At 39.7% G+C, this 27,797-nt stretch overlaps 1 protein-coding gene and 1 non-coding gene across 6 annotated transcripts in view; both read left to right on the top strand.

Moving 5' to 3' along the window:
- The window catches only part of LOC145359990 (calmodulin-binding transcription activator 1-like), a 1,101,467-nt gene that overhangs the window by 95,189 nt on the left and 978,481 nt on the right, over nucleotides 1-27,797 (top strand). The gene's annotated exons all lie outside the window — the stretch shown is intronic.
- On the top strand, nucleotides 7,814-7,975 carry LOC145360358 (U1 spliceosomal RNA). The gene has a single exon (XR_013889712.1). It is a non-coding gene; the product is annotated as a U1 spliceosomal RNA (small nuclear RNA).

The following is a 27,797-nucleotide window of genomic DNA, read 5'->3' as shown; positions in this document are numbered from 1 at the left end:
ATTGTTTTTGTAACTGGTCGGCGCAACATCGTGGGCCGAAGGGCCTGTTCTGCGCTGTAATGTTCTATGTTCTATGTTCTATGTTCTATGAATGATACGGGGTTGCTCATTCAGAGAGGCAGTGGACCAGGTGGCCTCCTACTGTGCCACAACAATTCTGTGAGCCTGTGACTTCTCTACCCTGTCTCATCCCTTGCATGTGACTCTCTCCAACCTACGTAAGATATTTTTCCTCCACTTCTGCTGGTACTGGGACGAGTATGGTAGTTAGCTGAACTGATTTGCCCCTTTGGTTATTTTTTTCATGCGAAAATTTGAGCCTTGAAAATCCTGGAGAAATATCAAATTGCATTGTCCATTTTATGGTACAGTTATCTTGGTTTGACCAATGTAAAGCAGCCAACTATTTATTATTGTGCCATATCATCATATTCCATTACAAAATGACTTAACCTACAGTGATTGCAAAACTTCAGTTAAATAAACTTAAAAATCAAATTGATTAAGTTAAATTGTAGTGATCATGAAGTGCTTTGTCAGACATTTTACTTCTTAAATACATTGGTACAATATTTAAAACATTTTGGTCATTGCAATTTCATCTGTGCACTCAGCTCAATTTTTAAAAATTAAAGAAAGCTCGTAAATTGTTGCAATTAGAGTAAAAGTGCCCCAATTGGAAAATCAGCTGACAATCCACCAGCAATGTCTTTGTTCATGTTCTGAGTTTGTGAAGCAGGTGAATTGGCTCATGCAGTATCAAATTGTGGGTTTTCTCATTTTTCTCCTGAAAGCATTGACTCCTGCTGGGGTGAGCTTCTTCAGATGCCAATGTTCCCTCCTAAAAGTCTGAGCCCAGATGGTGACTACTTCTCAGGAATGAGGAGGTAATTGTGAAAACTGATGCCATTCTTGATAATGCCGTACTTTCCAATGGGGGCCTTTTGACAATACCTTGACTGATTTTTTTTTTATATTTCAATTGTGCCTTTAGTCTGGACCACTGTAGCATTCTTATTATTATGCTTGTAACGTGCATCTTCACAAGCTAATTTTGTTCAAAATTGATATTTGCGGCTGCTTTATTTTTGGGGTTTAATTTACCCAGATATTTGTCACATTTTAACTACCTTTATCAAACATTCCAAGTGTCTTGTACCTATTTGTCAATATATTTTAATAATTTTGCCAGCTTTTCCATTATAACTTCCCATGTTGAGATTTATAACAAAAATTGTCAGTGTAAACCTGTCACAATGTAATAACATTTCCCTGCAAATGGTGGCACAGTAGTACCTAGCTTGTGTCTCTCAGCTGCTCAGGTTATACTGGCTCCTGTGTTCAGCCAACTTTACTTCTTTTGCCCCTCAAGTTGTCACAAGATTTGCTGTTCAGCTGTAAGTTACCATATTAAATCAAAAACTATACAAAATGACAATGCGGTCAAAGCGAGGACTCAACTAGATCGACACACAATCAACAAATTATTCCTTTCTTTCCAAAATGGTTCACCTGAAATGCACACTTCTTCTGATTCCCCATTTGTAAGATTATGGGCAATTGACTAATGTATGTAAGGGTTTTTATGTTCTTTTAAATTCACTTTGTTCATCCCTATCAATATTATTTCTTCTTTGTGTGAAAACTTGTCTACATATTTTGCTCAGTGCCAAAGATTATGTAGTCTGTAGTTAGCTTGTTAGTTTTTAATGTCTGCATGTATGCAATGTCTTTTTCACCCATAAGAACGTAAGAAATAGGAGCAGGAGTAGGCCAACTAGCCCTTCGAGCCTGCCCCGCCATTCAATAAGATCATGGCTGATCCGTCGTGGCTCAGTTCCACATTCCCGCCCTCTCCCCATAACCCTTAATCAATTGTTGCAGTGTCTGATGGCTGTTGATCGTATTTTTAAAAATTTATTCATGGGACATGGGCATCGTTGGGTGGCCAGCATTTATTGCCCATCCTTAGTTCCCCTTGGAGGGCAGTTGAGAGTCAACCATATTGCTGTGGCTCTAGAGTCACATGTAGGTCAGACCAAGTAAGGATGGCAGATTTCCTTTTCTAAAGGACATTAGTAAACCAGATGGGTTTTTTCTGACAATTGGCAATGGTTTCATTGTCATCATTAGATTGTTAATTCCAGATTTTTTAAAAATTAAATTCAAATTCCACCATCTGCTGGGTTCCAAGAACATTAGTTGAGTTTTGGGATTAGTAGTCTGGTGAGAACACCACTAGGCCATCTCCTCCCCTATATGGAAGGCGCTAGAGTAGAATTCTGATTAACAGTTTTGAATATTTATTATGTGGTATTTGGAAGTCAGAAAATGGTTGTATTCCATGGAATTTAAAATGAGGTGATTGGATTTAAGCTTCCAAGATATTTAGGAGAACTGATAAGATAGACTACTTCTGCTGGTTTGAAGTCCTAGGACTAGGGGATGTAGTCTAAATATTACATTTTAGGAATGAGGTTAGGAAAGACTTGTATATGCAAAGGGTGATAGAAGTTCAAAATATTCTTCTGCACATGGCTGTTGATATTAAACCTGAAATTGATAAATTTTGGCTCACTAGGTATTAAGCTTGGTTGTTAAGGTAGTAGGTCACAGATCACAGTGATCTCATTGAATGACAGTCAGGCTTGACTGTCTGCTGTTACATTCCTTTGGACAGAGCTGCCTTAGTTGCAGTATGTTAATACACCGGTTCATGGCAAATATCTGATCTTAAGTCAGGTCTAGGAATGGGTCATAAACTGCTATGGCTGAGAATGGTGCATTTCTTTGTTGTTTTCCCCTTCCTTCCCCACTCCACTAAAAGTAAAAGTGAAGGATGACAGATTAAAGGACACATTAACCTGAACTTTTGTTCTGTCTTGAGTCATTACACCCACAAATTCTAAAAATATATGGCTCTTTAGTGGTTTAGGATGCCTTGAGGCCAAGAAAGACATCAAGTAAGTTATTTTCTTTCATTAAAGAGCTACGTAATTGCAGCTTGTATTAACACAACCTACCCAAGTCAGTGAACAGAACAGGTGGGCTGCTCACAATCATGGTTAAGGAATAAGTGGTCAGACTTTAGAAGATCAAAAGATTGCCGCTCTCAAAACAGCTTTTGCTGTTGGGAGTCCAAGTTTGAATTTTGAGTATCTACTCCTAAATTCTTAAGTTTTTTTAAAATGTTGTCCACTAGTTCAGCAAATGATACATTAGCAATAATGAAATCTGGATGGTTTTCCCTCAGCCTCAGTGCAACGTAGAGATTTGGAATTTGTGATGGTTGACCATCAGGTCTAGCTTAAGTTCTTGGTTTCATTACTGGGAAGAGGATGGGGGAACAGTACCAAAGAAGCAAGGTGTGTTTAAAATCTAGAAGGAGAAGAGGGAAGTACAATTGATGCTGAACATCTTCCTCCATAGAAAGCATGATTTTTATGCATAGCATGTAAATTACAGTTGTTACCACAGGAGGCCCTTGACTCAGTTGGCTTACCTGAAGAAGGGTATGTGTAGCTGTCACAGGAAGTGACAGAAAACAAAGAAAATTTAGTTTCTAAAGCCTCTAACTTGTTATTGAATGTGCTAAAGATGTTAAACTACAGTTCCAATTGCAATATATATTATATATATATTTAATATTGGTTTGCAGAAGACTGCGTTGGAAATTAAAATGTATCCACTGTATAGGTGATGATCATTAAACCTGATAGATGCATTACACTGATAAGACCTTAATTTCTTTCTTTCATATTTTGTTTCCCCACTAGTGAATATTCTCCTGTTAATACATAGCCAAGAAATTTATCCTGCTTTCAATGCTATGGCGCATATATAGCAGTGTTCATTTTACGCAAACTAGAAGTGTGAAATATTAAAATATATTTTTACAGTGTATGGTACTCTTGATTTAATTTGTTTTGTTCTGTTGTATTTCAACTGAAAGCAGATGTAAAGTATTGCTAACTACCTGTTTCATTTGCATCTGTCAACAAAACCAGGTCCATTAGCACTAAAATATTTTGGGTAAATATATGATCAGCGCACAGTTTGTAAATCACCACCTGTTTGTGGAGTATAGGATATTTGAAATGGAGAATGTGGCAATTTTTGCTCGTAATTAGCTCACAAAACCTCCAGTTTTATTTTGGTATGTGTCCTTGTCACAAACATGCTTGAGTTAGCTTTACCATTGCAAGTTAGTACCTCAGCTGGGCCATTTTAAGAATGGTGATACAAGTATAGAAGCTGGTTGGCTAGCTGATGCGTGGAGCAAAAAATGGCATATGGTATGGGATTACTAGACGAAATATACTACTACAGAAACAAAATACCGTGGATGCTAAGTATATGTCTAAATGTGAAAGTATTGTTTATTTGTTCTCACTTCAAGCTGTTTCCATAGTAACTAGTGCTCCCCCTCCCGCCCCCACACCTTGGTGGACTGGCCTATGTGAAAAGCTTTCATTATTTTCACTGAATCATGTGTTCTGAAAGCTCAGAATTGTATAATTTAGGATAATGGATATCAAAACATATAGTACAAGGCTGTAATGCCTCAAGAGATTTACTTAGTAATATATACTGCAAGAGTGAATTTTGAATGGGTTATGAAATTGTCTGAACCCAGAAATACATTAACTGCTTTAATGCACAATTCAAAGTGCCCTGTATTATGTGATTTCACAATTGAAACAGTAATATAATAGAAAATTAGACTTAACAGAGAAATTGCTATACAGATAAGTGTTGCTGCTCACCCAAAACAAAAGTGAAACCAAATAGTGGGCATCGTGCTGAGACTGATCTGATGAAAATATTACTTTAAACTTTCAAAAACTAGGTAAAAGTGTGTATTGTTTGTAATGGAACTTCAAATTCCTGAACTGCAATGATTTCGTTAGCACCTGTAGTATTTCTAAAGCTGAAGCCTAATAGAAATCCTTTTTAGTTTTGCAACTGCTAAATGATTACAATTATGGGGTTTATAAGATTATGTTTTGGGACTGTAAGAGAAAATGACCAGAGTCATGTTCTGAAGCCTGTCTGATAACAGGCCTGAGTGAGGGGGTTTTAAAGATTAAAGGGTGGTCCAGCTTGTTTTGTCGGGAAGATATAAGGTACTCATTCTGGGAGACAATGACAGCACCATCTGCCTTTATAGTCATTAGACTACTCGCCTCTGAAGTCCCAGAAAAGTTTTGTGAAATGAGAGCTGGGTGTGTAAGCAATAGCTAGGCAATATTTCCACCTGTATACAAGGCCCGCATTCACATTGAAGATTAACTTTGAGAGGGGAAGTGTATTCTCTGAAATTCGCAGGCACAGCTAGTTTTCCAGTAGTGAGAAAGCAGCTCAAGGCAGAAAGCCTCTGTAGTTCACTGTGCAGGAATGAGGATGGGGACTTGAGCTTCAATTGAACATTTTCAGGATATGAATGAAGGTTGAAAGATTTGCCTAGCTTGAGGTGGAGGGAGAATTGACAAGGAAAGGTCTCACTGCAGAAGACAGTTCTGGGGTTAAAAGTTACCAGGCTGCAAAAAGAACAGAATGAAGTAAGCCCTCTGGAGCTAAGCAAAATGCTTCATGTGCTGGAGTTTAGAAATATAAACACAGAAGTACTGAAAAACTCAGGTCTGGCAGCATCTGTTTCTGTTTCTCTTTCTACAGATACTGTCAGACCTGCCGAGTTTTTCGAGCGCAAATGTTTTTATCTCGTGCTTAGAGTCACTTTGGACTGGGGCAGGAAAAGTTGAATGACTGACGACTAAGGGACAGCGTAAACTTTACCATGAAGTGAGTTTTTCAGTTCTGTTAAAGTAAAAGAGGAAGTGCTTTTCTGTTTAAAGTATAAATTACCTTCAAAATTAGCGTTTTAGTACTGCTTTTAGTCTGATTATTACAGTAAAAGTCTTAAAATGTGAAATGTTGTCATGTCTTCCTTTCAGTGAACAAGAGAGTTTGAATTCCGCTTTTTTTCAAAGATATTGGCCTCTACGGGAATTGCAACACTTTTCTCTGAAAGTTGAAGGTTTGAACATTGAAGCATTTTTACTAAAAAAAATTAGAAGTGCAAGATGCTTTGAGTTGTTGATGATTTACAGCCAAGGTTTTTAAGATTGCACAAAATTGTGATGGCTGGTGAAGGTTGAATTTTTTTAACCTCAATGAAGTTGGAATAAGTTAGAGAAAAATTAAGGTAGACCTTGTAAGTAGGATAGCCAAATTGCCAGCCATTCATTGAAGTCTCATGGAATTAAAGGCTAATTTCCAGGATACTACTGTCAGCAACCCAGGCGGCAAGTCATACAGGTAATAAAAATAGGTTTAAAATTGTTTTGTTGTAACATAAGAGATGGAAATGTAGTGTATCTGACTTGTGATCAAAAAATTATCCTGTTAAGTAAAGAGTTTATTTGCTTTCTGCTTGGTTGGGAAGCCAGGGTGTTGGCAGTATGAATCTTGTGAGTAACCAATTACATCAGAATGGGTGGTGTGTTTGGTGGCAAGGCATCATGATGATGACACCCCCAAGAATATGTCCAACCAGGGTTTGCAGTGTTGTCTGTGAACAGGTCCAAAAGACAATGGGTACATTTTCTACAGAGATGGGCCATGTATCATGAACAGCTGCACGTTTTAGGTAGATTCATCAAAAGCGGGTGGGCTTGTTTTGGTCTGATGACAATTCACACTTTTTAGAAGTTCATAAATGACTTCATGTGGGTCAAGTTTTCAGTCAGAAGAATTATTCAAAACGTGATTCTAGAGATAAAAGTGTGATTTAACAGCTGAAGTTAAGTGTTCATTTTCTATTTCCTCACTGGAATTAAACAATTTTGGGATATCACAGGAAGCATTTACTTTATATAAATTGGAATTATGTTAAAATGAATAAAGCAGGGAAAAACTATGTGAAGAATGCTTTCCCTCACTTTAATCAGTTTTCGAAGGATCTTAGTTGCCACTGTAGCATTATAATGGGGTTTTGATTTCTGCACCCCCTACCTCTCCTCAATAATGTTTGCTCACGCTCCCAGCATATAGTTCTTACTGTGACAGATTCAGTATAAAAGTGCATTATGTAAACCCCTTAGCATGAATATGATAATTCTGTTTTTCATTTTGAATAAATTTATTGCTGGTTAGCTTTTACCTACAGTTTGTATATTTCTAGCAAGTTAGATGACAATTTCCCATTGCCGGTGATACATTACATCTAAAATTGCAGCATTATAAGCAGAGTAAATATAATGGGAATCAAAGTTAGAAAAGTTCTGCAAAGGTTGCTTTCCTCATGAGTAAGATTGCATGTCATCTCCTCCCAGCCTTTTCATTGCAATAAAGTCAGGTTAATTTTGTGTCTCCCTACTTTTTCTCTATCAGTTTTCTGCAACCTATGCTTTTAAACCCAAACTTGATGTCACCTATATCCAATCTTGCCATTTCCCAACCATTACTACTTTATTTCCTTGGGTTTTCTCTCTCACTCTGGAGTTCTATGCCATGGGATCGTGGCCTGTTAGTTGGGTTTCTCAATTGAAAAATGTACTGAGGTTAAGTGTGGCTAGCTGATTGTTTTCTCATTTAATAACAGTTTGGATCATTAGTGATCTACTAATGCTGTGCTACATGAACATGAAACTATCTTGCATAGAGGGGCGGTTATATGGTAGACACAACAGTAACCATGATCAGAGTGCAATATGCTTCTATTCTTGCATTGTATTAAGTTGTGTAGGGACTGGTACTTCCAAGGAACAAAATTGCATTTTTAAAGTTTTAAAAATAATTAACTGTACAGAAAATACTTGTGCCAGGGGTGAAACCATGATCAAACAGGTGGTTCACCCAGGGCGAAGCTAGCTGATTGCACTTCAAGTGTGCTGACGCTTGTGATGTCCCCAAATGCAGGATACTCGACTGCAAAATTTGTGGTAGTGGGGGACTGCGTTCGTGCTCTCCCCTGATTTATAAATCAAAAATGGAAGCTTGTCTTTTCTTTGGTTGCTGAAGCGGGCGCTGCTTTGTTCAGTCGCTTCAATGCCCTTTTATTTGTTTCACAAGATCCTACAGAACTGAACTGTTTAATTGTGCATTGCCAATGTTGGCACCACAATCCAAGATCTTTTGGAAGCTGTAGTTGGCGGGGATAAAATGTGTAAACAAAATCTGCAGGAAGCTTTTTGCGGACTATTTTGTTTAAAATCAAAGTGTATATTTGAAGTGATATTGTTAAGTTGCAATGTAAACCTCATCACATCTCATCTACACAGCCGAACAGCAGTGGTATTTTTGCACTCCACTCCAGTTGATTAATGCAGATTACTTAGCATATTTAAATTAACAGAATTAACATTCTGTATTTACATTGTTTTTATGTTATATATGGGCAGCATGTCGTCTTGGGTTACAGTATAATCTCCACTGTTAATAAACTTAATTTCCAAAACTGAATGTGGTTAAATTAGTAAAACCTAATTTCTTAATGGCGTAACGAATATGCCTTCTGAGTGTTTTCAAAAAGCACTATGGATTTGTAGTTATTGCAGGTTATCTTTGTCCAGTAATAAGATTTAAAATACAAATCAACTGTAGTTATTATAATTTATTATTCATCTTAAAAATAGTCTTTTCTGAGATTCATGGAGCTATGGCTTTTTGATTGTTTCCTTTTCTACAACACAACCTAATTTCCATATTTATTGGTATAAATTGACACTACTTATTATGTTAGCACATTAAGCTATTTTGAATGTGTTTGATTAAAGTTGGTGCTTTTTCTCTTGATAATGACAAAAATATGGAAACTCCAAAACTGTACTTTTCTCCCTGCTGTCAGCCATGGCTCTGGGTATCAATCTGACCTTTTATGCCTGTCCTACTCGAGATACTTCCACACACAATCAGCTGATAGTCCAGTGCAGTACTGTGGAGTGTTTGCACTGTTGAAGGTGTCGTTTTTTGGGAGGGGCATTAAAAGATATTAGGCACCACATCAAAAAAGCTCTGAGTTCCCTGATGGGATGGTTTATCCATTATTCAACACATGAAAGCACATGTTCATTATTGTGTTTCTGGTTGTGGAATCTTGCTGTACGTAAATTGGCTGCTTTTTTTTATACTGGAACAATGACTGTTTCAAGACTGTACTTCATTGACTAAAGACAAAAGGCACAATTTCAATGTAAGTTCTTGTTGAATTACTGATCACCCAACTTCCATAGGACATATAGGGGCAGATATAGGCCATTTTGCCCTTCAGTCCTGCTCTAGCATTCAGTAAAATCCAGCCTAATCACCTACCTCATCATCTTTGTGCACCGTCCTCAAATCCCTTAATTCCCCAAAACCTATTGATTTCTTTGGTAATTATACACAATGACTGAGCATCCTCGGCTCCCAAAGTTAGAAAATTCCAAACATTCACAACCATTTGAGTGAATAAACTTATTTTCATTTCTCCAACTGGCTGACTCCTACCCCAATCAGGAGAACCATCCTTCCAGTGCCTGGCCTGTCAAACCCCTCAAGAATTTTTCAATTACCTCCCCTTTCAGTATTCCAAGTTCGAGGGAAAACAGTCCTAGTTTACTTAGGATACCAAGAGTCAATTTTGTGAACCTTGGCTATACTGCTAAGGCTTCCTCACATGAGATCAAAATGATGCACAGTACTCCAGGTGTGGTGGTACCATAACTCATTTAATTCTAGTAGGATATCTTTATTCTTGTATTCCGAACCCTCCATAATGAAGTCTAATGTACCATTTGCCTTTGTAATTGTGTTCAATCCTGGCTCCTATGTTAGCTGATATTGTTAATAATTCTTTCACTCAGGCATAGTCCTGCTTTCCTTTAAATCTGCCATCATCAACCCTCTCTTTAAAAAGCACCAAACGGTAACCCCTCAGTTGTTTAAAATACTGCCCCATCTTCAAACTCCCTTTCCTCTCCAAAGTCTCAGTTCATGCTGTCGTCATCCAAATCTCGACGACTCTTTTGTGGAACTCCCAAGTGTGAATTCCCCCCATTTGGGTTGCCATCCCAGCCATAATATGAAATGGCTTGTATCAAAGCTGTAAATTGCATCTATTGTAACTGTAACAAAAGCAAACTACCCCTTCTTTTCCTTCACGGTTAACCTCTAGCTTTTGACGTGGTTTATTGTCCAGCTGAGTAGGACTGAATTTGCCTGATTCTGCTCTTATCTATCCTGCCGTAGTCAGAGTTCTATGTGATAGCTTCACCTCCCGATCCTGCAGTGTTATCTTTGGTATCCCTCGAGGATAAATTGGCGTAGCTCATCTGTTGTTGAAGCTCTTATCCATATCTTTGTCACATTTGAAGTTGACTATGATAATACCCTCCTCGCACTGGTCTCCATTTTCTACCCCTGGTAAACATGAAGTCATCCAAAACTCTGCATGTCCTAATTTGCAGCAAGTCCACTTAACCCATCATTCATGTGCATGCGGATCTATATTGGGACTGATATGCACAGTTATGCTTCTGGCATATCCTTCTCCATTCTATGTTGATCCAGGGTTGGTCTCATGGTTGGGTAATTAGTGAGATGTGCTGAGCCATGAAGCTACAGATTACTGGATGGTATACATTTTGGGGTATCTTGATCTGTGAACCTTCATTCACACTTGGGCCAGTAGCAGTGTCATGTTGTACATTGGATGTTATTGATATCAAGGCAAGATTGAAAAGTCATAAACCTGAAACGTTAATCCAATTTCTGTCTCCACAAATGTTATCATGTGGAGATTCCTGCGGTGTTGGTGGTAGCCATGATGTGGAGATGCCCTATGTATGTGTATGCCCTGTTTGTGAACACAACTGTTCACTTACCTGAAGAAGGACCAACACTCTGAAAGCTTGTGCTACCAAATAAACCTGGTGTTGTGAGACTTCTTACTCAACAAATGTTGTCAGACCTGCTGAGTGTTGCCAGCATTTTCTTTGTTATCTTAAAGTTTATTTTAGATTTGTTACATTAATGGTAACTCTACTGCCAAGATTAACTCAATTTTAGGCCTTCCCTTTCGTCCTTGTTTTCTTCTTCCCTTCATTTCTCTCTTTATTTTTGTTATTTTAACTTTACTTAACCTAATTGATGCCATTTTAATTGATTACCAGTCAGACCTCAACTGGAATACTGCGTACAGGATTAGTCACTTTGCATGAGGGAAAATATAAATGCATTTGAAGCAGGTCAGAGAAGGTTTACTAGACTAATACCTGGAATTGGACATTGGTTTATGATGAAAGGTTGGACAGGCAAGGCTTGTATCCACTGAAGTATTGAAGAGTTTGAAGTGACTTGATTGAAACATACAAAATCCTGAGGCATCTTGACAAGGTAGATGTGCAGGAGATGTCTACTGTTGTGGGGAAAAACTAGATTAGGCGCCTCTGTTTAAAAATGAAAGATCCTCCAATTAAAATGGAGGTGAAATTTTTTTCTCTCAAGTGTCATGAGTCTTTGGAACTCTGTTCCTGAAAAGGCGATGGAAGCAGAGTCTTTGAATATTTTTAAAGCAAAGGTGGATAGATATTTGGTAAGCAAGGGGGTGATAGGTTATCAGGAGTAGATGGGATACAGATTTGAGATGACTATCAGATCAGCCATAATTTTATAAATGGCAGAGCAGCATGAAGGGAGCCGAATAGCCTAGTCACGCTCTTCAATTGTATATTTGCGCTTTTAATATCTTAACTCTTGCCTTTCATGAGAGCAATTGGGATTGATGGGATGAAGTCTATATGATTAAACTTCAAAAGTTTATATGATTAAGCTTCAAAAGTTTGTTCTTTCTTAGCCAAGCAATACTTGAACTATGCTTGATGCTTTCATTTTGAAATTTCACCATGTCCAGTGGAATGAGTTATGAACATGATAAGGTTTAAATTTGCAGCTAAATTTCCAATTAAGGCTGGTGGGTTATCTTTCTCTGATATTTCAAATAAATGGTATTTTGTGAGATGTAAAAATCCTGTCTCTCTTTTTGTGATGTATGGTTCCAAAATTGAGTATTTTTAAATAGACTTGGGTGATGGGATAATTGCTGGAGAGTATAAGGAAATCTCTTGACAGCTGTCTCTGTATATTCTCAGTTTATTAGAGCACCTGTTTATAAGAGGTTATCTGCTGTTAATTATCAAAAATGAGCTAGAAATAGCTCTTGGAGGTAAAAGGATCGAAGGATCTCGGGAGAAAGCAGGTTACAAGTTGGATGATCAGCCATGATCATGACCAATGGAGGACAGGCTCGAAGGGCTGAATGGCCTGCTCCTGTTTTCTATGTTTCAATGTTAAAAGTGATATTATAAACTTGTTCTTTTTATGTAATTTTGGGTTTCTACAAAAATAGTGAACATGGTTCATATTGGCATGTCAACTGAGGTATTCGGTACAGAAGGTGGTTGCTACATGTCTGGGTTCATGCTGATTTTAATGTCGCTGCCAAAAATATAATTGTACGGTTTCAATGCAGATATATGGTTTGCTGGAATTCTGTGTGCTCCAGTTATGTAGACGCAGTTATTAATTGTGGCAAGGTGGTGGTGCAACAGTAACATTACTGGACTAATAAACCAGAGGCCCAGGCTAACCCTCTGGGATTACAGATTTAAATCCCACAATGGCAGCTTTTGAAATTAAAACTCAATAAGTGTGAAATTAAAAGCTAGCCTAATGGTGACCAGAAAATCATTGTTAGTTTAGGGTAGGACATCTGCTGTCCTTACCTAGTTTCCATGATAATCCATGATGGATGGCCTAGCAAACCACTCAGTTGTATCAAACGACATAAAAGGAGTGAAACATCATGGACCACATAACATTCATCTAGGTACTGGAAACAGTGATCACGTGCCCAGTTCTGTTGACCCTGCAAAATCCTCCTTACTAATATCTGGGGGCTTGTGCCAAAATTGGGAGAGCTGTCCAGCAGACTAGCTAAACAACAGCATGACATAGTCATACTCACGGAATCTATGGAATATGGGAAGGAAGGGGGTAATCAGGACATTGAATTCAACCAGCCATAATGAAAATAAACGGCAGAGCAGGCTCAAATGGCTGAATGTCCAACTCCTGCTTCGAGTTTCTTTGTTTCTGTAATCTTACAGACAATGTTCCCAGGCATCACTATTGCCATCCCTCGGTATGCCCTATCCCACCGACTGCATGTGGTAGCACAGTAATATGCACAGTGGCACAGGAGTGAGTTGAGCTAGAATGCTAGAAGTCCCAGACGTCAGCTGTGAACCCTGTAAGGTTTCATGGCACCAGGTCAAGCATGGGCAAGGAAGCCTCCTGTTGATGATTACTACGTACTGCCCCCCGCCTCCCAAAAAGCTGCTAGACTGGATCTGCGGCAAGTGGTGAGGGAAGGACCTACTTGACCGCATCTTCTTCAATCTACCTGTCACAGATGTGTCCATGCATGACAGTAAAGTTTATTAGTGTCACAAGTAGGGTTACGTTAACACTGCAATGAAGTTATTGTGAAAATCCCATAGTTGCCAAGCTCTGGCGCCTGTTCAGGTACAGTTAAGGAGAATTTAGCATGGCCAGTGCACCTAACCAGCATTTCTTTTGGACTGTGGGAGGAAACTGGAGCACCTGGAGGGAACCCACACAGACACAGAGAACGTGTAGACTCCACCAAGCCAGGAATCGAACGTGGGACCCTGGCACCATGAGGCAACAGTGCTAACCACTGTACCACCCATGGATAGGACTGACCATCTCACAGTCATTGTGGAAGCAAAGTCCCATTTTCACATTGAGGGTACCTGTATTGTGTTGTGTGGCAGCACTACAATCATGCTAAATAGGATGGATTTTGAACATAGAGCCTTTGATCAGAATCCCTACACAAAGAGGCCATTTGACCATTGAGTCTGCACTGACACTCAGTGTATCTTGTCTTGGCCCACCCACCTTCCCTATCCGTGTAATCCCACATTTACCATGGCTATTCCACCTAACCTGCACACCTTTGGACAGTGGGTGGAAAGCACTGCCCCGGAGGAAACCCATGCCAACATGGGGAGAACGTGTAAACTCCACACAGTCACCCAAAGCTGGAATCGAATCTGGGTCCTTGCCGCTGTGAAGCAGCAGTGCTAGCCAGTCTGCCACCATGCTGCCCTAGATCTCTCATTTGAAAAAATCAGTATCCATGAGGTGTTGTGAGCCATTTAGAAGCAGCAAAAGTTTGTATGAGCACAATCTATAACTTTATGACCTGGTATATCCCCACTCTACCATTACCATTGAGCTCGGGAATCAACTCTGGTTCGATGAGGATTGCAGGAGGGCATGCCAGAAGCATACATATTTAAAACGGCGGTGTCAGCCTGATGGAGCTACAACACAGGACTACGTGTGTGTCAACAGCAGAAGCAGCATGCAATAGACAGAGCTAAGCGATCCCACAATCAACGAATCAGTTCGAAGTTCTGTAGTCCAGTTGCATTAAGTTGTGAATGGTGGTGTGAATGGCCAAAATCCTAGAACTCCCTTATTAGCAGCACTGTGGGTGTTTTTTCAGCGCATGAACTGCAGCAGTTCAACAAGGCAGCACAGCACCATCATAAGGGCAATTAGGGATGGATAATAAATGCTGGCCTGGCAAGCAATGCCCACATTCTATGAGCAAATAAAAAAAAATTCCAATTTTTCAACTAATTCGTATTTGTAAGGGAAGAACATTGTGGTTTGGTCCCTTGAGCACATTAAGTCATACACCACAGAAAATAGGCCTTTTGGCTAGTCATATCAATGCTGGCCATCAGATACCAATAATCTATACTAATTCCATTTACCAGCGCTTGGAAGACTGTCTTCAATGCCTTGGCGATTTAAGTGCTCATCCAGATGCTTCTTAAATGTTTGTCAGAGTACTTGCCTCTGCTACCCTTTCAGGCAGTGTGTTCCATGTTTCCACCACCCTCTGGGTGAAAAACATTTTCCTCAGATGCCCTTTAAACCATTTACTCATCCTCATAAACCTATGCCCTCTAGTTACATTCTGACAATCTACCCTATCCATGCCCTCATAATTTTGTATCCCTCTTTTAGATCCCCCTCAGCCTTCTCTGCTCCAGGGAAAACACATCCAGCCTATCCAGTCTCTCTCCATAGCTGAAACCTTTCACTCCATTCCATACTATATTTATTTTTGTGAGCTTCTTTTATTTTATCATTAATAGATTATTTTGACCTGTTTTTTTCACAAGCATAGTTTTGTCATCCGAATCTTGTGTTCTGTCAAATGTGTATGTCGCAGCATGTTCTTTAGCTTGTTAATGAAACTAATATTTTTCTGGAAATTTAATGCAAGTAAGGGAAAACATTTTGGAAACAGAGGAACTGTAGTATCATTAGATTAAACATGATTGGTTCAATCTGTTCCCACTTTTTGCATTGCTCTTTGTATTTGCATATACTTGCTGCTGTGCAGCAGCAGTGCTAACCACTCTGCCACCATGCTGACATGGGGAGAACATGTAAACTCTACATGGTCACCTGAAGCTGGAATCGAATCTGGGTCCTTGCTGCTGTGAAGCAACAGTGCTAACCACTCTGCCACCATGCTGACACAGGGAAAACATGTAAACTCCACACGGTCACCCGAAGCTGGAATCGAATCTGGGTCCTTGCTGCTGTGAAGCAGCAGTGCTAACCACTCTGCCACCATGCTGCCCTAGATCTCGCGTTTCAAAAAATGGGTATCCATGAGCCGTTGTGAGCCATTTGGAGCAGCAAAATTGTGTACGAGCACAATCTATAACTTCATGACCCCGTATATCCCCCACTCTACCTAATTGCCTTCTTTTTCCTTATGCCTGAGCTAAGTGCCTGGTCACCTTGGTTAAAAAATCACCTCACGTGGAAATTTGCCTAATAGTGTGTGCGTGCCTTTCCACCTTCCAAGCAAACTATATGCAACTGGCATTAAGTGGAGCATAGAATACAAGCGGAAGGTGAGAAAGTGGGATTATCTGCAGCCAAAAATCCTTTGTGTATTTGTAGATTCTATGTTATTGTCTGTATTTGTGTCGTCTTTCTGTTTCCCTTCAGTACACAAGAAATTTCAACCGTTATGATGAAGACTGTGCTACGTCACAGATCTTGTAATTTGAAGGCTTGTAAGAAAAATAAGCCATGGACATGAATGCTGCTGCAGTGATTCCTCCCAAGTTGGTTAGCTTCTAGTTAATCATGGAAGATACTTGTTGTTAGTGTAACAGTGCACTCTTGCTTGATGTTGCACAGGACACAGATAACTCTGGGTGCAAAACCAATTTAATGCTCATGTATGGAGCTGTGAATCACCTCCACCTTTTGATTTTTGTCCTTTCCTGATTCACCTTGGCTTCATTGTTAGCCTTCGCTCTCCTTACTCTCAGTTTCCTATGTGACAATGCTGCAAAAAAACATTGGGGAGTAAAGTGGAAAGTGGTTTAAGAAATGAAGTAAAAAAGTGATGAAAAATAAGTATACCAGCAGGGAGAGAGAGTCAAGTTAAGGAGGGGCAAGAGAGAAACAAAGATCAAAGTACAGATACAGTAGAACATTCATCACTCATACTGTACTTTTCTTGAAATATTTTATTTTCCTGCAAAGTCCAAAAACTCTGCTCCTACCTTTTCTGCCCTACCTAACTTTGCTGTTAAAATCAAAAGACTGTATTTACATATTGTATATAATATCCTAGAGCACTTCAAATCTATGAATTATTATTGAAATGCCATTACTATGTTTAATGCTTGGCAAAATTCCAGAAATGGAAAATTGGTGGAATCAAAAGGTGGCGGCATGGCGGCACAGTGGTTAGCACTGCTGCCTCACAGCACTGGAGACCCAGGTTCGATTCCTGGCTTGGGTCATTGCCTGTATGGAGTCCGCACGTTCTCCCCATGTCTGCATTAGTTTCGTCCTGCAGTCTGAAAGACATGCTAATTAGATGCATTGGCAGTGCAAAATTCACCTTCCCTGTACCCTATCGAGCACCGGAGTGGCGACAATGGGAATTTCACAGTAACTTCATTGCAGTGTTAATGTAAGCCTACTTGTGAGACTAATAAATAAACTTTAAGCTTAAAACTTCTTTTGTTCATGTGTTGTGAGCATCCCAGGCAAGGCCAGTGTTTATTGCCTGTCCCTAATTGCACTTGTGAAATTAGTTTTTGGTAGTGTTGGATGAGGGACGGTTATCAGCCAGGACATTGATAGAGTTCATACCCATTTCCGAACAGGGCCAGGAATCTTTTATGGCCAATTGCAACGTTGGCCAGCAGTCATCTTCAGGTAAAGCATGATTCAAGAGCAGTAAATAATTGGACCTGGCTGAGCTGATGTGATTTGGTCCTTTCTTTTATTCATGGGATGTAGATATTGCTGGCAAAGCTTGTATTTATTGTCCATCCTTAATTGTCCTTGTAAAAGTGAGTCACCACCTTAAGCTCTTGCACTCTGTGTGGTGCAGGTTTATCTGGTGTTCTGTTTGATGGGAAGTTCCAGGATTTTGACCCAGCCGTGATGAAAGAATGGCTGATGTTCAAGTCAGTATGATGTTTGACTTGAAGGAAATCTTGTGAATGGTGACATTCTCATCTGCCTTATTTCCCTTGTTCTTCTCAGTAATAGAAATCATTTGGAAAGTGATGTCTCAGAAACTGTCACAAGTTAGAGTGCACTTGTAGTTGACATTGCAGCCACTGTGCACCAGTGATGGAATACGTTATTTAATCAGTGCTTTTCACTTGTAAAAACATTCCTGTTTAAAGCTTATCTTTTGTTTGAATGCAAAATTGTAACTATGCAACACAACGGGAATATGGAACTCAGACCTCTTTAAATGAGGTAACACAGTGCCCTTGCTAGATCTCCAGCCAGCAGGCAAGGCTCCCGTCATCTCCATTAAATTAGCCTGTTCACTGTTTGTCACTCCAGAGGAGTGCTGCCTGACCAGATTATTTCCAGATTCAATAAATCTGTGCAGATGTAGGTAAAATGTTCATCGTCACTTGAAAATCTATACAGCAACATTTAACATCAGGTGAGTGCGGTGGGAGGATGGGAGAAATAACAAGGTTACCAAGACCACGTAGAAATCAGTAAAACACTTGGAATAAAAACACCATAACCAGAAAATGAGTAAGACTGCAGGGAGCATGCTTGTGTGTGTAGGTCCTTACACGTTTACTCCTCGGTGCAGGGTTTTGCAGCCCTAGGCTGTCTTAAAACAGCCAACCCAGCTGCTCCAGTTTTTACATGCTTTTGACATAGCTTCCAGATGTATTCTGCCTCAGAGGAGTCCACCCTCTGGGGTGATCATACACTGTTGGTTCCCATTGGTCCCTTAAGCCAGGTGACCCTTTTTTGCTTTGCTTTCTTAAAGAAACGGACACCACAATCACTACACTAATCGTATCAAAGCTGCCCAGGTTATTTTTAAATACTGTATATGGATTTCACTAGATATCAACATTTTATCCATTTATGAAACATTCTGATTACTGAGCACAAGGCAGACTTCTAGAGTGCAAATGTGTGTAATGTTGTAGCTGTGCAGTGAGTACCTGAGTTGCTGCATGTAGGCATGGCCATATTCTAAGAAGCACTTGGGGATGGAACCCTCAGCAAGCTCCAAGATTCCACCGCCAGAAAGTGGAGCCCCATATGCCCCACTCATTCAGCCTCTGTCCAAAAAGAGTGCAAACAGCCAAAATGGGGGACTGCTGTGGCAACTCCTGATGGGCTATGAACTGCAAATTCTAAATCATGTTTGATATATTGGTTTGTTGTGTTTGAATTTTGTAGAACTAATGAGTAAGAAATAAAAGTGCAAATAGAACTGAATTATTAATGCTTAATGTACAGTTTACCAAGTTTTCTGTCTTGACAATAACCAAAGCTGGACATCACCATAAAATGCATTATGCTGTTCATGATTTTCTACCCTCATTTTGTCTGCTTTCTCTTGGCTCTGTACCTCTCCAAGCCACAAATCTTCCCCAGTCTGGGATTACCTCTCTCCCAGCTTCCCTTCATTTTCAATTGGACATTATCCAAATCTCTCTATTGTTGAATTCCTCTTCAGTCAAAAATTTAGCTTCTTCCTTTAGCACTGCAAGGCCACAATTTTCTCCATAACTACCCTGGCCTCCCTTGTCTCATTGCTGCTTGAGACCTGGGTTCTCTAGAAGAGTTAGGTTAGTTCAGTATTCATTCAAATGGTGGGTGTTGAGGTACAGCTGTCATAGTGTCTGGCACAGCTCAACAAATATCATTTATTTTGTGTTTTCAACATGCCATGAGAAGGATTCCTGCCCAACGGCAAAAAATATTGCATTGTCAGCGTGAGTAAGGTATCCTCAATCTTTGTGTAATTTCCCTTCGACATGTTCGCTTTATAGGGGAGGCTCGTTTACTGGCAGCTCTATTAACTTTGTGCACCTTTGACTCATGGTGATCTTGACTGCTGGCATAGTCATTAATAAAACCTAACTTTATGTTTTAGAAAAGATAACTTTAGAATTATGCAGGGGCATATTAATTTTTTTAATATTCATTCATGGGATATGGATGCCAGCATTTATTGTCCGTCCCTAGTTGCCCTTGAGAAGATGGTGCTGAGCTGCCACCTTGAATCACTGCAGTCGATGTTCTGTGGCACCATGCCATTAGGGAGGGAATTCCAGAATTTTGACCCAGTGATGACGGTTGGCTTGGAGGGGAATTTTCAGGTGGTGGTGTTCCCATTTATCTGCTGCTCTTGTCCTTCTTGATGGAAGTGGTCATCGGTTTGGAAGGTGATGTGTAAGGATCTTTGGTGAATTGTATCAGATGCACCAGGCCCTGGATAACGGCAAAGAAGGGTGGATGGGATGGGGGAAATGAAAGAGGGGATAATGGTTGAAGAGGTGTGTTGGGTATGAAGGATTGGTGCTGGGAGAGATCAACAGGAGAATGGGGTGCAAATTGGGGGAGGAGGGTGAAGGATGGAGTGGAGGGGGTTAAATGCCTGTGATCCTGGTTCCTGCCACCCAGAATCAGGATATCCGAGTACTCATCTGCAATTCCAGCCCCACCCATGTGACAGCTGGCCCTGCACGTACTTTTCAGTTTTAAATCCCCAAATGATGGGCATCAGCCACTACTGTGCTGCCATCAGGCACCACGGGCTGTTACCTTCTGATTCCATACTTAATGTGCAGATGCCTGGTCTTGTGCACAAGTGCAGCATGGGTAATGTAACACCAAGTGTGTGACTGTGTCCACAAGACCTGCACAGAACCGAGAACTAGCTAACTCTCAGTCTCTCATCTGTGCTTGTTTGAGATTGTGGATAGGTTTGCTATGTATGTCTGTCCTTTTGCTGTGCAAAATGTCAGTCTGGGAGCTTCCATTTTGAGGCCCCTTTGTCTTTGGGGGCCCCATGCTACCAGGTGACCCTGTGTTTCATTGTAAGGCAACCCCTGCTGTCAAAGGAGGCTTGATGAGTTGCTGCAGTACATTGGTGGTGGAGATTGAATGGGCTTTGTTGTCTTGGGTGGTATCAAGCTTCTTGAGCATTGTTGGAACCTCTGACTTGTGCCTTGGAGATGAGGCTTTGTGGAGTCAGGAAATGTTGTTTGCCTCAGAATTCCCAGTGTTTGAACTGCTGTCATAGCTATAATATTTCTATGGCTGGTCTGGTTCAGTTCCTGGCTAATTGTAACCAGCACAATTTTCTGACAAGTTGCAAATGGGATTGTACACTCTGCAATCCTCAACAAATAACCACATACTCATTTCTGATTTTATTGATGAAGCAATGAAAATGGTTGAGCTTACGGCCCTGAGAGAACATCTGGTGATGTTCTAGAGTGGACATGATTTGCTTTCAACAAGTACAACCTTTTTTTTTTGTGCTAATTATGACTGCAGTCTGTGAAAAATTTCCCCCAGATTCCCATTAACTTCAATTTTCTCTATTGTCCCATCTGGCCAAAAGCTGCCTTGATATCAAAGGAAGTAATGTTGCTGTGGGTCTAGAGTCAATTGTAGATAAGAACAGTAGATTTCTTTCCCTTCAACAGTCTGGTAGTTTTATTGTCACCATGATGAGTGCTACTTTCTAATCTGGGTTTATTTAACTGTATTTGGATTCCTCAACCACCACCATGGGATTTGCACTTGTGTTGTGGATCGTTAGGCCATGCTCCTCAGTTACTAGTCCAGTAACAAAAGCACTATGCTACTGTTCATATTAACATATTCTGACCTTAATTTTCTGTAATAATAGTATTCATAGTTAAAAAGCAAAACGTATGACAGTTTGGGATATAGAGCTCATTGAGGTGTAGGAGTTTCTCTGCAGTACAGACTAAGGAGATTGGAGATGCAAAACCAAGGTGCAACAGCACCTTAATTAGTGGGAGGTCATGTTTACATGCCAAGTTCTCATTATAAATGTGGAGATAGAAATTCCTAGTGGGGAAGGTTGATGCAAAATGTGTACTCCGGCAAAAGATTTCATTGCGTTACATAAAATGTAATATTAGATCCTGAAAATGAGTTTAACCGAGTCTGAAAGTTTTCTTTTCAATTAGTGCTGAATTAATTATGGCATCCATTCCTCAGCTGTACCACCTACCGTGCTCATTTTTGCTTTGGAAAAGAGGATCTGTAAACTAAATTATGTTATTGTTTGAGAAAACATCATTGTATTAAAATGTTAAGCAGTGAGATTTGGTGAGGTGAGGACTAAAGAGAAAGGAATTGCAAAGTAGGGTTGGGGAGTAGTAAAAACAATTGGGAAAACTCTATTATGAAGAATGCCAAGTAGAATGAATCATTTTAAGCTTTTACATAGTTTACATCAAACTGCAAGCATGTTAATTTGATTTATAATGGTGTGAAAGTAGAGTTGATGTATAGTTTTCTTATCCCTGGAGTGATTAATAATTGCATTCATTTACAGACCTATTGTTTGTAGCAAATTAGCATTAATGTGAAATTGAGAAAGGAATCTGCACAGTTTAGAAATTTTAGACAACTTGATCTTGTTTTGACTGTTCAAAGAAGTGTTAAGTGCCTTTGAAAGTTGTTGAAGTCCATTTCTATCCTGTAAAACTAGGAAAATATTGCAATAATGTTGACACCTATGCATCGTATGTGAATGGAGCACAATGTACAATTTCAACTTTCCTGTCAATATTTTTGGACTCTGCCTCTGCAAACTTTAGCCTTTATGTATGAATAGTTCTACAAAATGTACAATTTCTTTTAATCATTCGTGGGACATGGGCGGTGCTGGCTGGGCAGCATTTATTGCCCCTCCCTAATTGCCTTTGAGAAGGTGATGGTGAGCTGCCGCCTTGAATTGCTGCAGTCCATGTGGTATGGGTTGATCCACAATGCCATGAGGGAGGGAATTCCAGGATTTTGGCCTAGCAACTGCAAAGGAATGGCAATATATATTTCCAGGTCAGAATGGTGAGTGGCTTGGAGGGGAACTTGCAGGTGGTGGTAGTCCCATGTGTCTGCTGCCCTTGACCTTTTAGATGGAAGCGGTCGTGGGTTTGGAAAGTGCTGTCTAAGAATCTTTGGTGAATTGAACTGTACCTGAACAACTCAATTTCAGATACAGAATTGGAAATTATGCAGTATGCTTAACTAATTAATAGTAAGGTCAGCAGGTCAGCTCATGTCTGAAAGAAAAATATATATAAATATTTCACGTGTGGCTCTTGATTCTGACTGAAATCGGAGCTGTCTTGAAATATTTTTTGATTTCTTTCCTCCTTTCCTGAAGAGCTCACCCTCACTGCCTCCATATAGGAGGATAGCTGACATGAGAGGTACGATGGAGTTTTTTGTTGAGCCTATATTTGCACTATTTTAAGGTGTCTTAGCTAACTATTTTGTGCAGCATCTTGTATCATTTAAATTGGATGCCGCCTTACTTTAAATAAAATTTCTGGATTTTTTTTCTGTGCAAAGCCAAGAAAAGGATTGTTCCTGAGCTGAGCTTAAATTGCATTATGGGATTCCTGCAAAGAGGAAAATAGATCAACCTAACCTTTTATGTGGTGCCATCCTGTCACTTTCTAATGATAGTGCTGTCCTTTCAATTGTGTAGCTTGAATGCACTGAATTGTTTTCGATAGACTTGGGGCACAGAAATCGAACTTGTGCCCTCTTGCCTTATAACATAATCTTCAAAGACTTTAACTTTCAAGGAGTAAATCATAGGAGTGATGCCACATCATCTGAGCACCATGGGTAGCCTGCAATATATGTGAAGTTATTTTCAGAGCTGTGACCCAGTGGTAATGTGAATATTGATTTTCCTTAGTGCCCGCTTACGATTTTAAAAAAAAGGTTTTTCTTGATGATCACGGGCAAAACTTAAAAGATCACTGAATGCAAAAACACTTTAAATATAGTTTAAAATGGGCAATAAATGTCACTTTCTAAGGCCACATATTTTAAGGCAGCCAAGTTGTGAATGTGTCATCTTCGGTGAGACCACAATATATCATGAGAAGCACATATCTTGTTATTTAAAGGATGAATTACTTAAGATTAATGAAGAACTTTATTTAGAATCAAGATTGAAAAGTACTTTGGTCAGCAGAAATTTTGCTGCTGAAATCTTCTTTCTACTGTGCCCATTTAAGAAATTTTATCTGTGATTTGAGAAGAACATAAGAACATAAGAAATAGGAGCAGGAGTAGGCCATCTAGCCCTTCGAGCCTGCCCCGCCATTCAATAAGATCATGGCTGATCTGTCGCTGCTCAGTTCCACTTTCCCGCTTTCTCCCCATAACCCTTAATCCCTCTTTGTCAACATTTTTATGAAAGAAAACTTGCTTGGATTTCATTATACAGAATACAGCAGCTCCATCACCAGAATAATGATGGAGTATCAATAATGCAACACCCAGCTTTAATACTGTTGATTTTTAAACTTGAGTTCTGCCTAAGAAGGCATTATAAACTGTGGCAAGAAAGGATTTTAGGGTTGCCATTTGATTGTGGGAGCATGCTCAAGTGATGATTGAAGGAAAATGTTCGCCTAAGATTAAAGAGTATTGGCGTAAGTGCATTTTTTAATTCACTCATGGGTTGTGGGCATCACTGGCAACATCAGCTTTTATTTCCCATTCCTAATTGCCCTTGAAGGTGGTGACAAGCCATTTGCTTGAACCATTACAATTCATAGGTTGTAGTTGTGCCCACAAGGCTGTTGAAGTGGGAGTTCCATGATTTCAATCCAGTGATAATGAAGGATATATTTCCAAGTCGAGATGCTGTATAATCTGGAGGGAAACTTGCACTTAGCAGTGTTCATGTGCACTTTCTTTTAGGTGTTAGAGGTTTAAAAGATACAATTAAGGAATGTGGCATCAAGGAGACCAAGTAAAATTGAAGTTGGTAGGAATCTTGGGGAAATGTCTTCACTTTGAGCCTACTAATGGCAAATTGCTGCAATGCACCCTATGGATAGAGCACACTGCTGCCTGGTGGACTGATGATAAAAGGATGTGGTTGTTTAAGCTGGTAAATGAGTTACCAATCTGAGTGGTATTTTGTCCTCGCTGGTGTCAAGCTTCTTCAATAATATTGGAGATGAACTCAAGTCGGTAAGTGCTTGGTATTCTACACAGCAGAATTGTGCTTTGTAGATTTTGGAAAGGCTTTACAGAGGCAAGAGATTGAGTATTACTTCAGCTTCAAGCTTCTCGACCTAATGTAGCCCCAGCAGTTAAGTGTGGTTAGGCTAGTTAGAAGTTTCTGGTCTATGGTGACTCTGAGAATGTCGATGGCAAAGGATTCAGTGATAATAATGCCATTGAATATTAATGAGGGCTGATTAGACTCACTTGCTTGTTGGAGATGGACCAACACTTGTGTGGCACAATAATTACTTGGGACATCAGCCTGATTCAGAATGTTGTCCAGGTCTTGCTGCACGCAGACATGAACTGCTTTTAAGTTTGGGGTGTTGTGATTAGAACCGTACCGTCATCAGTGAGCATCCCCACTTCTGACATGACAAAGGTTACTGAAGCAGCCAAAGATGGTTTGGTCTGGGTCACAGCCCTGAGTAACTCCTATAGGCATGTCCTGACTTCCAACATCCGGAATCATCATCCTTTTGTGTTTAGTACACTCCAAGTGGAGAGTTTTTGCCAAGATTCCTACGAACTTCAATTTTTTTCTCGGTCTCCTTTGATGCTCAGTCAGATGTTGATTTGATGTTCAATCTCAGCTCGACTCTGGAATTCAGCTCTTCTGAAAATATTTGGACCAGAGCTGTATTGAAGTCTGGGGCAGTATGACCCTGGCAGAACCCAAACTGAGATCATTTTGTCATTTGACAACACATCATTTTGCTGATGATTTGAGAGTAGACTCATATGGTGGTAATTGATGGAGTGGATTTGCCCTGCTTTTTATGGATATGTCACACCAGCACAACTAAGCTAATTTTTTAGCTGGACTGGAACTGGTTGGTTTGAGGTATGGCTACTTCTGGAGTGCAAACCTTCACATAACAAGGCCATCTATAGTCTTTGCGGTATCCAGTGTGCTTAGCTTTTGCACATGGGAAAGTATTATGCTGCTGTTGGAGTGAATGCTCTTCCAAAATTGGTCCTGAGGCATGTTATTGGTGCTAAATAAAGAAACTTTATCTGACAGCTGAATGCATTATGCCTAACCTGAGGGATGTGCTTGGTGGGTTTCTATCCCTTGTGATGATCTCCTGAACCTTGATGAGATTAAAAATAAATTCAAGAATATTCAAATATAGAGTGCCACTGTTTGCTGTTTTAAATTATAAGATGAAGAATGAAGCAATAGATTGTTTTATAGATAACCACTAACTTGTAATATCTAATGTTCTACACCAGTACCTTAAAACGTAATTGTTCTAGTTGAGCACACTGTTTCCAACACTTGTCAATGAAGGAACTGCTAATGAAATTTTATGTAGAAATCTAATGCAAGTTACAAAAGTGAGAAGCCCATTTGTATTTCAGTGTAATGATATGAAATTGGAGTCTATAAAATATCATCGTTATTTAGGTGTTGAGCCTTCACAGGATTTATCATGCAGAATTTGAATTAATATTTAGTCGTAAAGCTAGTAAGGCATTTTGATTTATATGAAATCTTTTAGCCAGGCAACAACTGAAGTAAAGCAGTTAACACGCTGTACTCCATACTGGATGGAGCTGTTGATTATATGAGGGCAGTCTGACTTCTGTACAGGAGCATGAAAAAAATGAAGATGACAAAGGCAGAGATTTGATAACGTAGTGTTATTGAAATTGAGCAAAAGACTGGGTGTAGTTGAGTTTGGAACCTTCAACCTGGATTTGAATGCAACCCAGATAAGTGAAAACCTGTTGGTTGCAACTTGTGGAATGAGTCTGAGCAGTCTTAAGTTTTTGGGTAAGCAGTACCAAATTGATATTTCATTGGCAGTTTCACTTTGAGGGAAATTGGGTGACTGGGATGGAAAATGGAAGATGTTACCTGTTACACTGACACAACATGTTTTCCTGTAACATTGAGACTGAACCAAACGTTGGGATAGAACTGTGGGTGCATGTGCAATAACAGACTGGGGGAGTACTTGATACTAATGTTTGGTATTTGATAGACTTCCAGTGCCTTGAGGCACTCCTTACAATTATGAGCCATATGTAGATTGTTGGACAGTTACTGACTCCAGGAATTAACCCCCAGGGTGGTGGATCCATAACAATTCTGGCATATTGTGGAATCCTGATGGCATGAAAGTATACAAGTTCCAGCTCCAACATCCCACAACTTAAATATAAGAATAATTCACACACGCAAAAGGAATTGAGCAGAGGCACATTTGTCAACTAGTATAGCAAAGCAACATGGAGGAGATTTTGTTTTTGTACTTTGAAGAAAATCTTATTTCTCTTCTATTATGCTTTTTGTGTTTCACTAGAATTGGTGGAAGGCATAAATTGAAGCTATTTTAAATTTGGCCACAGAGTCACGTTGGTGCAGTTAGTGATGCGCAGCTGATGTATGGCAGAACCCCAACATAAGCTTGCTGGACTTGCTAAATCTGGCTCTTATGATGACAAGATCTTGCTGGTCACAAGGGTCAGCAAATTCAACAAATTTCTGATGCCTTTGCTGCTAGCTATACAACTACAGATCTGGCAGTGTTAACACTGCTATAAGACTGGTAGGGATATTAAGATTGCTACACTAAAATGCACATGTTCAAATGGAGCATTATTTTTAAAACAGTAAGAAGGCTGAATTAAATGTTGGTAGCACTGTCACCTCTCAGACAGCATGCTGTGGTTCAAACGTAGTGTGGTTTTGAGCATTTGATCTGAATTGACAGTTCAGTGCAGCACTGAAGGAGTGTTGCATTGTCAAAGATTAAACCTAAGGCACTGTCTCCCTGCTCAGATGAAACACAAGACTCCATGTACCTTTTGAAGAATATTCAAGTGTGCTTCTAGTTTACAGGCCAACGTTCTTCCTTTAAGCAACACCTCCCAAATCACATCTGTTATTGTCTGACTTATGCTGTTTGTGTGACCACATCCAAAATTAGACATTGTATTTGTCTGTATAATAGTGATTGCATTTTGAGAAGTAACCCCAGTAGGGGTAATGTGCGCTTTGATGTCAGAAGGACTGAAAGGTACTGTATTCATATCAGTTTGGAGAACTGATATGGAGATGTTTGGAGATTCAAAGGTTCTAT

Source organism: Carcharhinus amblyrhynchos, chromosome 30 (genome assembly GCF_965287045.1).
Source record: "Carcharhinus amblyrhynchos chromosome 30, sCarAmb.v2.hapA, whole genome shotgun sequence".
NCBI lineage: Eukaryota > Metazoa > Chordata > Chondrichthyes > Carcharhiniformes > Carcharhinidae > Carcharhinus > Carcharhinus amblyrhynchos.
Note: the sequence above shows the minus strand (reverse complement) of the source record. Positions and strands in the feature narration are given on the sequence as shown.